Source organism: Triticum aestivum, chromosome 7A (assembly GCF_018294505.1).
Source record: "Triticum aestivum cultivar Chinese Spring chromosome 7A, IWGSC CS RefSeq v2.1, whole genome shotgun sequence".
Lineage (NCBI taxonomy): Eukaryota > Viridiplantae > Streptophyta > Magnoliopsida > Poales > Poaceae > Triticum > Triticum aestivum.
Genome location: NC_057812.1, coordinates 61,992,181 through 62,005,562, shown reverse-complemented (window position 1 = coordinate 62,005,562; position 13,382 = coordinate 61,992,181).

Genomic DNA, 13,382 nt, shown 5'->3' with positions numbered 1-13,382 from the left:
CTTGGCGTGGAAGGCAAGCTAGGCAATACGGATATGTATATCTCCTCCTTTGTAACCGACCTTGTGTAACCCTAGCCCTCTCCGGTGTCTATATAAACCGGAGGGTTTTAGTCTGTAGGACAACATACAATCATACCATAGGCTAGCTTCTAGGGTTTAGCCTCTCTAATCTCGTGGTAGATCTACTCTTGTACTACCGATATCATGAATATTAATCAAGCAGGATGTAGGGTTTTACCTCCATCAAGAAGGCCCGAACCTTGGTAAAACATCGTGTCCCCTGCCTCCTGTTACCATCCGCCTTAGATGCACAGTTCGGGACCCCCTACCCGAGATCCGCCGGTTTTGACACCGACATTGGTGCTTTCATTGAGAGTTCCTCTGTGCCATCGCCAGAAGGAAGGATGTCTCGTCTTGTCTTTAAAGACGGTACTAATGTTGGGGGAGCTTTGGCTGTCGGCCAAACTCTCCGGCTAGGCGGGTTCATCATGACCGCCTGTTCGGCTGCCGCGCCGATGATGAATTCTTGGGTCATCGAAAACAACCTCCACTTCAAATCAGCACTCGTCGAACAGATGGATCCAATGGAGCTCTCCTCCTTAAACGAGCTCTTGGATCGCATCGCCACCTTGGGAGTCGCTACGGACTATGATCGGATTGGGCTTAAACCCGATCAAAGGGACATTAACTCTCCACCGGTCACCCATCATATTGCAGTGGTGGAGGAACAATGCGGTGACCTTTCCTCTATCCTGAGGACCAAATATGTCCGGATTCCCGAGCTTTCCGAGCCGGACGCCCGTTCGCGGGAGGACAACACCCAATCCCTGAACTTAGAGTCAGGCAGCAGGCCAGGATTATCGGGTCACAATCCGGAACCGGAACTTTCAAAATTGGAAATTCCTCGGCCCCTGGATCCCAGATCAGGTGAGGGTTCGGATTCAATTCCACCCACCCACCCAAACATAAGCTATCTTTCCCACATCAGGTATGATCCCCAGGAAACAGTACATCACTATTGGGCCAGATTCCTCCTTGCGATGAACAAGTTTAAGGACTGTCGTGAGGAAGACACAATCCTATTTTTCTGCAATAATTGCACGGACAAGGGAATCCTTAACGCCATAAATCGCCGTGAGATAACACGCTTCGCTGACTTGGCATCCATAGTACGAAAGTACTGTTCGATGGAAAGTTCTTGGAAAACCGAAGTAAACTTTTGGGATAATCTGGCCCTGAATACAAACCCAGTCCGAAACAAAAGGGTGCATTATCACAATAGACCCGGGTCAACTACCAAAAAGCAAAAACCCTCTACAGGGTATGGAACCGTACTGGAAGGATGGCTCAACGGACCCTGCAAAATTCATAGTACAACGGATACAATACCAACGCACAGCCTTAAAGCATGTTGAATACTCCGACAGGTGGCCAAAAGTGGTGAGGATCTTCTTATCCCACATACAACGGAGCACCATCCAGTGGATAACAATACGGTGTTAACAGTGTTCGAGACCTTTGCGTCAAATAACAGGCGCAAGCGAACACTCCACAGCATGGCCGAAATCTGCCACGTAGCAGCAACAAATCCATGGAGTGACATGGCTATTACCTTCAATGCTAGTGATGAACCTAAATTCCAAACAACCCGAGCACCAGCCGCACTGGTCCTCAGTCCAATCGTGGACGGCTTTTGACTCACCAAAGTACTCATGGACGGCGGCAGCGGACTAAACCTCATCTATGAGGAAACCCTTCAAACGATGGAAATAGACTGGAACCGCATCGAGCAAAGTAGCACAACCTTTAGAGGAATTATCCCCAGTCGGGAAGCACGTTGTGCTGGTAAAATCACACTAGATGTGGTATTCGGCACGCCGGATAATTATAGGTCTGAAGAAATTACATTCCAAGTGGCCCCGTTCAGCAGTGGTTATCACGCTCTTTTAGGACGGGAGGCATTCACAATCTTCCAAGCTGTACCCCATTACGGGTACATGAAGCTCAAAATTCCTAGGCCCAACGGAATCATCACTCTCGCCAGCGATCCAGACACAGCACTTCGCGCCGAAAACAAAACAGCCGCATTGGCCCTCGAGGCTCTATCCGAAGCCCTCTCGGCCGAGGAATTAACTACGCTACGCTCCAAAGTGGACAGGGACGACGTGATACTCGACAAGAGATCCAAGTCCACCTCTTTTAAACCAGCGGATGAAATAGTCAAATTCCAAGTCCACCCAATGGACCCTACAAAAACAGCCTCCATCGGGGCACAGCTAAGCCCCGCTGTGGACGCCGCACTACGAGAGTTCCTGCGCGAGAACTGGGACATATTCGCCTGGCATCCCTCAGACATGCCAGGAATCCCACGCAGGCTGGCCGAGCATAGCCTTAATATCCTAAAGGTATTCAAGCCGGTGAAGCAAGCTCTTCGGCGTTTCTCTGAACCTAAGAGACAGGCCATGGGAGAGGAACTAGCCAAGTTATTGGAGGCCGGATTCATCAAAGAAATAAAACACTCGGACTGGCTAGCAAACCTGGTGATGGTACCAAAGAAGGACAACTCCTGGCGCCTTTGTGTCGACTTCAAATACATCAATAAAGCTTGCCCAAAGGATCCCTTCCCCATCCCACGCATCGATCAAATCCTTGATGCTACTGCAGGACACGAGTCATTGTGTTTCCTCGACGCATACTCCGGTTACCACCAAATCAAGATGGCGGAGTCCGACCAAGCCGCAACGGCATTCATCACACCATACGGTCCCTTCTGTTTTAACACAGTTCCTTTTGGGCTCAAAAACGCCGGCGCAACATATCAGCGCATGATTCAGACATGTCTGGAGAAACAAATCGGCAAAACAGTAGAGGCATACATAGACGATGTGGTCGTCAAAACCAAACACGTCGACTCTTTGATAGACGACTTGAGGATCACATTCGACAACCTCCGAACATATGACATCAAGCTCAATCCGGAAAAATGCGTTTTTGGCGTACCAGCCGGAAAGCTCCTGGGATTCATTGTCTCCAGTCGAGGTATTGAAGCTAATCCGGCCAAAATCTGAGCGTTGTCATAGTTGGCTACCCCAACAGACCTCAAACAAATCCAAAAGCTAACTGGATGCGTGGTGTCTCTAAGCCGCTTTATCTCCCGCTTGGGAGAAAAGGCTTTACCCCTTTATCGCCTCCTTCGGCGCACCGAACACTTAGAGTGGACGGATGCGGCCACAGCCGGATTGGAAGAAATAAAGGCCATTCTGGCAACCAACCCGATCCTGGCCGCACCAAACATCGGCGAACCAATGATGTTGTACATTGTGGCAACTCATCAAGTTGTAAGCGCAGTGCTCGTTGTCAAACGGGAAGCGGACGGACACAAATTCCCTCTTCAAAAGCCGGTATACTATGTATCCACTGTCCTCACTCCATGCAAATCATGGTACCCGCATTACCAAAAAATAGCATATGCGGTATTCATGGCATCGCGGAAACTGCGACACTACTTTCAAGAGTGTTTGATTACTGTGCCACTTAATGATATTATCAACAACCGCGACGCTATGGGCCGGATTGCCAAATGGGCCATTGAGCTCCTCCCATTCGACATAACATACAAACCTCGTCGAGCCATTAAATAGCAAGTACTGGCCGACTTCATCACCGAATGGACGGAGGCCGAACTCCCTAAAGAGTACGGCGCATACTACAATTGGATCATGCACTTCGACGGTTCTAAAATGCTGACCGGTCTAGGGGCTGGCGTCGTCCTGACGTCCCCAACCGGAGATACCGTTCGGTACATACTACAAATATTGTATACAGATTCCAACAATGCAGCCGAATACGAAGCTCTGTTGCATGGTCTTCGGATGGCAATCTCCATGGGCATTCAATGCCTGGAGGTGCGTGGGGATTCAAACCTCGCAATATCCCAAATAAACGGAGATTTCAACGCCAAGGATCCGAAAATGGCAGCCTATCAAAATGCCATACTAAAAATGTCAGCTCGGTTCGAGGGACTCGAATTGCACCATGTGGCTTGGGAAAACAATCACGCGGCGGATATCCTCGCCCACATTGGCGCAAAACGCGACGCGGTCCCCCCTACATATTTCAGGAGAGGCTCTTCAAGCCATCATAGCATGGGAAGGGGACACCGGTAACAACAGTCCGGACCCGTCCAAAATACCCGATACCGAACTCTCTAACACAATCGGAGGCTCCGCCACCGAAATAACACCTTCAGCCCATGAAATAATGGCCATTATTGCCCCGTGGACAGAACCATTCCTGGCCTACCTAACTAGATAGGAACTTCCGGAGGACCAAAATGAGGCACGCTGCATCGTGCGGCGATCCAAGGCCTATAGGTTCCATGAGGGAGAATTGTACAAGAAAAGCACTACCGGAGTCCTTCAAAGATGCATCTCCGAAGAGGAAGGGCGAAATCTTTTGGCAGAAATTCACGCCGGACTCAGTGGTCATCATGCCGCAGCCCGGGCTCTTGTAAGCAAGGCCTTCCATACAGGATTCTATTGGCCAACGGCCCGGACAGATGCACAGGACTTGGTCCAACGTTGCGCCGGTTGCCAGCTCTTTACAAATCAAAGACACATGCCACCCACCGCCCTCCAAACAATCCCCATTACATGGCCCTTTGCGGTCTGGGGGCTTGACATGGTTGGACCCCTTAAAGGGGGAACCCACAAGAAAAATACTTATTGGTCATGGTGGATAAATTCACCAAATGGATAGAGGCCAAACCGGTTAAAACAGCTGAATCCGGACCGGTGATAGATTTCATATCCGGGGTTGTACACCGTTATGGCGTCCCCCACAGCATCATCACTGATAATGGCATGAACTTCACGGCCGACGAGGTAAAACTCTGGTGCAGCAAAATGGGCATGAAGCTCGATTGTGCCTCAGTCTATAACCCACAAACCAACGGTCAAGTCGAGCAAGCAAACCGTCTTATAATGAGCGGCATTAAACCTAGATTAGTGCATTCCTTAACGGAGTCTAACACACACTGGATAGAGGAGCTCGACTCCGTACTCTGGGGGCTGCGGACCACGCCGAATCGTAGCACCGGATATACACCCTTATTTATGGTGTACGGCACAGAGGCAGTCTTGCCCTGTGACATAATTCATGACTCACCTAGAGTGCGCATGTACGAAGAAAGAGAAGCCGAGCTCGATCGGCAGGATAGTCTGGACACCTTGGAGGAGGAGCGTGACGTAGCCAAAGCCCGTTCCGCATTTTACCAGCAACAGGCTCGCAGATACCAAAGCAGAGAAGTACAGGCCAAAACTTATAACATTGGCGAACTAGTTCTACGCCTGACGGATAAGAAAAAGAACAAGCTCGAGCCCAAATGGGAAGGTCCCTTCATTATTGACCAAGTTCTGACCGGTGGAGCGTACCGACTGCAGGATGCATCGACTAGTCGACTCGAGCCGAACCCATGGAACGCGGCCAGGCTCCAAAGGTTCTACGCCTAGCACCAGACTCTATGTTAGTCCCCTCCCTTTGTCCATTTTTACACAAATACATTATCTGTCTTATTTTCCTTTCTTTCTTTCTTGTCTTATTTCTCTAGGCCTTCGAGGGTCACTGAGGGGGTCCTGGATTAGGGGGTGTTCGGATAGCCGGACTATACCTTTAGACGGACTCCTGGACTATGAAGATACAAGATTGAAGACTCCGTCCCGTGTCCGGAAGGGACTTTCCTTGGTGTGGAAGGCAAGCTTGGCAATACGGATATGAAGATCTCCTACCATTGTAACCGACTCTATGTAACCCTAACCCTATCCGGTGTCTATATAAACCAGAGGGTTTTAGTCCGTAGGAGAACATACACATCAACAATCATACCATAGGCTAGCTTATAGGGTTTAGCCTCTTCGATCTCGTGGTAGATCTACTCTTGTACTACCCATATCATCAATATTAATCAAGCAGGACGTAGGGTTTTACCTCCATCGAGAGGGCCCGAACCTGGGTAAAACTTCGTGTCCCTTGCCTCCTGTTACCATCCGGCCTAGACGCACAGTTCGGGACCCCCTACCCGAGATCCGCCGGTTTTGACACCGACATTGGTGCTTTCATTGAGAGTTCCTCTGTGTCATCGCCATCGGGCTCGATGGTCCTACGATCGTCAATAGCGATGCAGTCTAGGGTGAGACCTTCCTCCCCAGACAGATCTTCGTCTTCGGCGGCTTCGCACTGCGGGCCAATTCGCTTGGCCGTCTGGAGCAGATCGAAAGCTACGCCCCCGAACGTCAGGTCAGGTTTGGAAGTTTAAACTACACGGCTGACATCCGCGGGGACTTGATCTTCGACGGATTCGAGCCACTGCCGAGCGCGCCACACTGTCACGACGAGCATGATCTAGCTCTACTGCCGAACAATGCCCTGGAGGCCGCACCCGCATCGGCTTCGACTCTTAATTCGGAGCCAACCACGCCGATCGAGGATGGGTGGTTGGATGCCGCCTCAGGGGCTGCGATCCCAACGGCGATTGAGCCGAACACCAGCCCTACACTCCGCGAGACTCACGATTCCAAGGAGTCGGACTCCTCTCCGGACTCCGAACCTTTCGCGCTTCTGCCAATTGAATCCGATTGGAAGCCGATCATGGAGTTTACTGCCGCGGACATCTTTCAGCACTCACCCTTTGGCAATATTATAAAATCACTAAAGTCTCTCTCTTTATCAGGAGAGCCCTGGCCAAACTACGGTCAGCGATATTGGGATGCGGATGATGAAGAAATTAAAAGCCCACCCACCACCCACTTTGTAGCCACTGTCGACGATTTAACCGACATGCTCAACTTCGACTCCGAAGACATCGACGGTATGGACGCCGATGAAGGAGACGATGAAGAACCAGCGCCTATTTGGCCCTGGAATACCACCTTGTCATATGACGTATACATGGTGGACGCACCAAACACTACTAGGAAAAGGGCTATAGATGGAATTGACACTAATGGCGCACCAGACATGTGGTGCGCCATTAGTATATTCTAATGGCGCACCACCTTCTGATGCGCCATTAGTGTTGAAACTACTAATGGCGCACCCTGCCCACGGTGCGCCATTAGTACCAAATTTTTTTTGAACTAGTGCGCCTGTCCAAACATACTAATGGCGCATCCACTGGTGGTGCGCCATTACTAGTTGTAACTAGTAATGGCGCACCAGCCAGAAGGTGCGCCACTAATGTTATTTTTTTATTATTGTTTTTATTCCTTTTTTTGCAAAAGTACTAATGGCGCACTCGCACGCGGTGCGCCATTACTAGTTCAAACTAGTAATGGCGCACCGTGGCAGAGTGCGCCATTAGTGTGTTTTTTTTGCAAAACTACTAATGGCGCACCACCAGGGGGTGCGCCATTAGTAACCTGGATTACTAATGGCGCATTTGTTGCTGGTGCGCCATTAGTAAGTGGGCAGCAACAAGATATTTTGGACAGCCTCTCCTCCCACACTCACTTTCTCCCCACTTCATTCTCTCCACCGCCTCCTCCTTGTCTCGGGTGCCTCCTCTTTTTCACCTCATTTCCACCATAGATTCATTCAAATTAAGTGGTTAAGTTACCTTGTTTTGCTAGGTAAGTAAGGGGGGAAGCTATATTTATGTTGTTCTCCCTACAACAATGTGCACATGCACTTTTTATGGCCTAGCTAGATCTATGTATGTTCGTGGTGTTGCATATGTTTGTGGTGTTGCATATGTGTTTGTGTTTGGAGGTGTACCTTTATTTGAAATGCGATAGTTGCCAATATTTTGCCGGAATGTTGATTCATTTCCGTTTCGGCGAGAATTTTGGCATTAAGCATTCTTTTTGGTCCTATTTTTAGGGAAAGTCATGCCAAATTTTTTCTTGGTTCTAAAATATCGTTTTGCTCTACCCCGCAGGCGACCATGGTCCGCACGATGACCGAAGGCATCGTGAATAGGTTTTTGAGGTCCGCGAAGGCCGAGATGCTTCAAAAGAACGAGACGGAGATAAGATGTCCGTGTCGAAGATGCAAGCTGAATAGCCTTATTGCGGACCCGGATTCCGGGCAGGTGCGGGACCACCTGCTCTTGCGTGGTTTCATGGATGGCTATCGGTGGCAAGGTGATGAAGATGACTACGAAGTCGTCCATGGGGGCCGGGCAAGAAATGAGGAAGGGCAGCAAGACAACCACCGCGGCTCGGGGGGGGGGGCGAGGGAAGACGAAGAATCCCCAGGAGATGATCACGACGGTGATGCTGTACACAGTCATCATGTAGAAGATGCAGGGCATGATGATGATGCCGGCGGAGCAGACGACGCTGGACCATCGATGGGCTGGGTGCAGGACCCTCATATTCAAGAGCTGCTTCTCAAGCAGACGGATAACGCAAGAGCTGCCGCCCGAGAGAAAGCCAAGATGGATCAACTTGAGTTAGACGCGGTTACTCCATTGTATGAAGGATGCAGGCCCGAGGATACCCGCCTGAAAGTAACGCTCATGGCTCTGGAGATGAAGGTAAAACACAAAATGACCGACGCATGCTTCGACGAGAACATGTCATTCTGGCACGAACGTCTTCCCAAGGGGAACAAGTGCCCGACCAGTTTGGAGGAGGCGAAGAAAATCGTGTGTCCTCTGGATTTACCGCACGTGAAATACCATGTGTGCATGAACAATTGCATCATTTATCGGGACGAGCACGCGGAGTCTACCATATGTCCGGTGTGCGGTGTCACTCGATACAAGAAGAGGAAGAAAGCTCCTCGAAAAGTGGTGTGGTACTTTCCGATCACTCCTCGTCTGCAACGGTATTTCGCGGACCCTAAGGTAGCAAAGCTCCTGCGTTGGCACGCGGATAGGGAGGAGAAGAAGCGAGAAGATGACGCAAATGATCCGGAGATAGATAAAAAAGACAAGATGCTGAGTCACCCTAAGGATGCGAGCCAGTGGCAAGCGTTGAACTTCGAATACCCAGAATTTGGGAACGATCCAAGGAACATCGTGCTGGGCGCGAGCACCGATGGAGTCAATCCGTTTGGCAGCCAGAGAAGCACACATAGCACCTGGCCTGTGTTTGTGTGGATGTACAACCTTCCCCCCTGGTTGTGCATGAAGAGGAAGTACATTCACATGAGTATGCTAATTGAAGGGCCGAAACAACCAGGGAACGACATCAATCTGTATCTGGGGCTGCTGAAAGAGGAGCTTGACACGCTGTGGAAAACGCCAGCCAATACGTGGGACGCCGCAGAGAAAGAATATTTCCCTATGAGAGCCGCACTGCTCACGACGGTGCACGACTATCTCGGTTACGGATATCTTGCGGGGCAGGTAGTCCACGGATTTTCTGGATGCGTAAGGTGCATGGATGACACAACGTATCGCCAGCTAGATAGAGATCCCGGGTCTTCGAAAACCGTGTTCATGGGACATCGAAGGTGGCTTCGCGACGATGACCCGTGGAGGAAACGCAAGGATCTGTTCGATGGTGAAACCGAACCCCGAAAACGCCCGTGTACAAGGAGCGGCGAGGAAATAGACAAGCTGTTGAAAAATTGGAAAGACTGCCCACTGCCGGGAAAGAAGCAAAAGGTGCCAGAGCCGGGAAAGAAGCGAAAGGCGCCAGAGCCGCTGCTGAAGGTATGGAAAACGAGGTCTGTTTTCTGGGACTTGCCGTACTGGAAGATCCACCGTGTGCCTCACAGCCTTGATGTCATGCATATCACGAAGAACGTGTGCGAGAGTCTGCTTGGTACCCTGCTCAACATGCCAGAGAGGACCAAAGATGGGCCGAAAGCAAGGGCAGACTTGAAATCAATGGGCATCAGGCAGGAGCTTCACGCTATATATGATGATGATGATGATGATGATGATGAGGCGAAGCAGGACACAGAAAGTCGTCGCAAAGGCAAAAAGGCCAGGAAGACCGGAAATGACTACCCTCCCGCGTGCTTCACTCTAAGTCAGGAGGAGATCGAGCAGTTTTTCACCTGCCTCCTAGGAGTAAAACTTCCTTACGGTTACGCGGGGAAGATAAGCAGATACCTAGACCCAGCGAAGCAGAAGTTCAGCGGGATGAAGTCTCACGACTGTCACGTGCTGATGACGCAGATACTTCCAGTTGCAATCCGTGGGATCATGGACGCGCACGTCCGTGAAACGCTATTTGGCCTATGCAACTTCTTCGACGTCATCTCTCGGAAGTCGATTGGCGTGAGGCAACTCAGAAGGCTACAGGAAGAGATCGTGGTGATACTATGCGAGCTTGAGATGTACTTCCCGCCCGCATTCTTCGACGTTATGGTGCATCTGCTGGTCCATATAGTGGAGGATATCATCCAACTCGGGCCGACGTTCCTGCACAGCATGATGCCGTTCGAAAGGATGAATGGTGTCATCAAAGGATACGTTCGCAACATGTCACGTCCAGAAGGAAGCATAGCCAGGGGCTTTCTGACCGAAGAGTGCATCTCCTACTGCACGAATTATCTAGGCATCGAGAACCCCGTTGGTCTGCCCCGTCAACAGGCACCTCGGCAGGCTCGCTGGATGGGGTCACCGTGAGGGTCGCCGCGAAATGCATGTCGACTTCGAGGGTCGACTCGCCGACTTTGAAAGAGCAAACCTAGTCGCGCTACAACACATAGACGTGGTCGATCCTTGGGTGGTAGAGCACAAAACCTTTATTAAGAAGACGTACAATGACCGAGGCCAACAGAGGACGGACGGAGATATACTCAAAGAGCACAACTCATGTTTCACGCGTTGGTTCAAGCAGAAGCTTCTGTCGTACCCTTTACATGAGGATTCTTCCGCGGAAGAACAACTCATATTCGCCTTGTCACAGGGCGCCGAGCACAACCTGATGACCTATGAGGCGTACGATATCAACGGCTACACATTCTACACCGAGGCCAAGGACATGAAGAGCGATGGTTATCAGAACTCCGGGGTAACGATGGAATCCTACACCGGTAACGACAAGGACAGATACTACGGAAGGATCGAGGAGATCTGGGAGCTGAGCTACGCTGGAGAGAAGGTCCCGATGTTCCGTGTCAGATGGGCCAAGAACGTCATAAAAGAAGACCGGTATTTCACCACCATGGTTATACCCGAAGCCAAATCCAAGACCGCGGGCGCAAACGTCACCGCGAAAAATGAGCCATGGGTACTGGCTTCCCAAGTGGACCAATGCTTCTTCATTACCGACCCGTCAAAGCCCAGTCGTGTTGTCGTGAGGAGAGGCAAAAGGAAGATCATCGGAATGGATGGAGTAGCCAATGAGCAAGACTTCGACAAGTATGGCGACCCGAGGATCGAACATGACGACGATGATGAAGTAGCAGCATACACCACAAGAAGAAGCAGGACCACCCTACCTAAAGGACGTCCGTTCCACAGAAGAACTCCATTTGCGAAAAAGAAGGGCAAGAAGATTGTGAACAGATAGCTAGCTAAGATCGATTGTATTTAAATCGTAACCTTCATTTCTCGATTGTATTTCATCGGCAGTTTTTGAACTATCATGAATATTTTTAAATTTCATGGACACTCGATCTCGATCCCCCTCCATCTCGATCGCTATCCCACCTTGCCAGATCCGGCCGTCCCCCTCGCCGCCGAGCACCCCCCGGTCCACCGGCCGCCGCCGCCGACCCCCCGCACCCTCAATTCCCCTACTCAACCGCCGCCGCCGACCCCCCGCACCCCTCCCTACTCAACCGCCGCCGCCGACCCCCTGCACCCGACATTATTACTGTCTTATAAAAAAATATTACTGATATGATTTAAACTAGTTTGAACATATTTAAACACAAATAAGTATCAAACAACATTTTAAATGCATAAAAAAATTGTGGAGCCTGGGAATCGAACCCAGGACCTCCTAGTGTGAGAACTGGCTGCTGACCAGTTGAGCTAGTAGAGGGGACTTGATGTGGATCAGCTCAGGTGGTAGATAACCTGTTGGCTCGAGCAAAATACTAATGGCACACCAGGGTGAGGTGCGCCATTAGCATGGATGTACTAATGGCGCACCGAGGGGTGGTGCGCCATTAGTATTGTGCCGCCCCCGCCCATCCATACTTCCTCCCGGCCCAAACCTATCGATCCCCTCTCTCTCCCTCGATCCCCTTCCCCTCTCCTCTCCCGACGCCGTTGCCCCGCCGCCTCGACGCCGCCCCGACGCCGCTGCTCCGCCGCCTCGACGCCGCCCCCACGTCGCGACGCCGCCCTTGCCCCGACGCCTCGACGCCGCCCCTTGCCCCTGCGCCCCTGCGCCTCGACGCCCGACGTCTCCAACCACCGCCTCGACGCAAGCAGAGGGGCTTCTCCACCCCCTCGACGCCAGGCAAGCAGAGCGGCTCCTCCTCCCCTTCGACGCCAAGCAAGCAGAGCGGCTCCTCCTCTCCCTCGACGCCAAGCCAGGTGAGCTGCCCCCTCCCCCTCGGCTGCTTGCTTCTATCCATCCTAACCCTAGCCCCTTCTCCATTGCAGCAGCCCGCCACACTCCTCTCGAGGAGGAGAGGAGAGGAGAAACCCGCGCAGCGCCGTCATTTCCCGCACGGCCTCGGCACCGTCTCCTCCCCTCCAAGCTCCATTGAATCCAAGCTGCTGCTAAGGTGAGCTTTTGCATCTGAATTCTCCTCCTCTCCTCCCCTCGGCACCTATGTACTCATTTTGCATCTGAATTTACTTTCTGGAAATATGGATTAACTTTCCTGAAATTTGAGCTTTTCTTAACTAATCAAGAACTCCCCTCTGTATGTGAAACACCTATGCATGACTAATTCTGCACAGCAACATGTCACTTCTATTTGCATTGATCCCCTGCACAGCTATTTTTTCATGTTTCTGATGCGAACCTTAATTTGCATTGATGCCTTCCCGTTGTCATTTGGATATGGCTTGTTTAGGTTTCTCACATGCAAGTTTATTTGGATCCATTGCACCTTTGCGTTACAAATTATGAAACTGATGCAATTTGTTTGGTGGGCTTTCGTGGAAATGTGCATCAACTTTCCTGAAAGTTAAGCTTGTCTTGACTCTTGACTAGGTGTAATTATGAACTGGACGCGCTTTATGACTAGATGGTGATGCTAGGTGTGCTGATGTATACTTGCTGTCAATTGGATCATGCTTCTTTAGGTTTCATTGGTCATGCTGTCAATTTTCTTGTGGAATGTGGGTGTCAATGCGTACTTTGATGTCAATTGGATCATTCTTCTTTAGGTTTCATTGGTTGGCCTGTTATTTTGTTTGCTGCCGTCTTTGTCTAGTAAAACTGCCTGATTAGGTTTCTGTTCAACCTCAGAATGCTTTCAGTTCTGTTTTGTCAGGCTGATATTGACTATACTGTTTA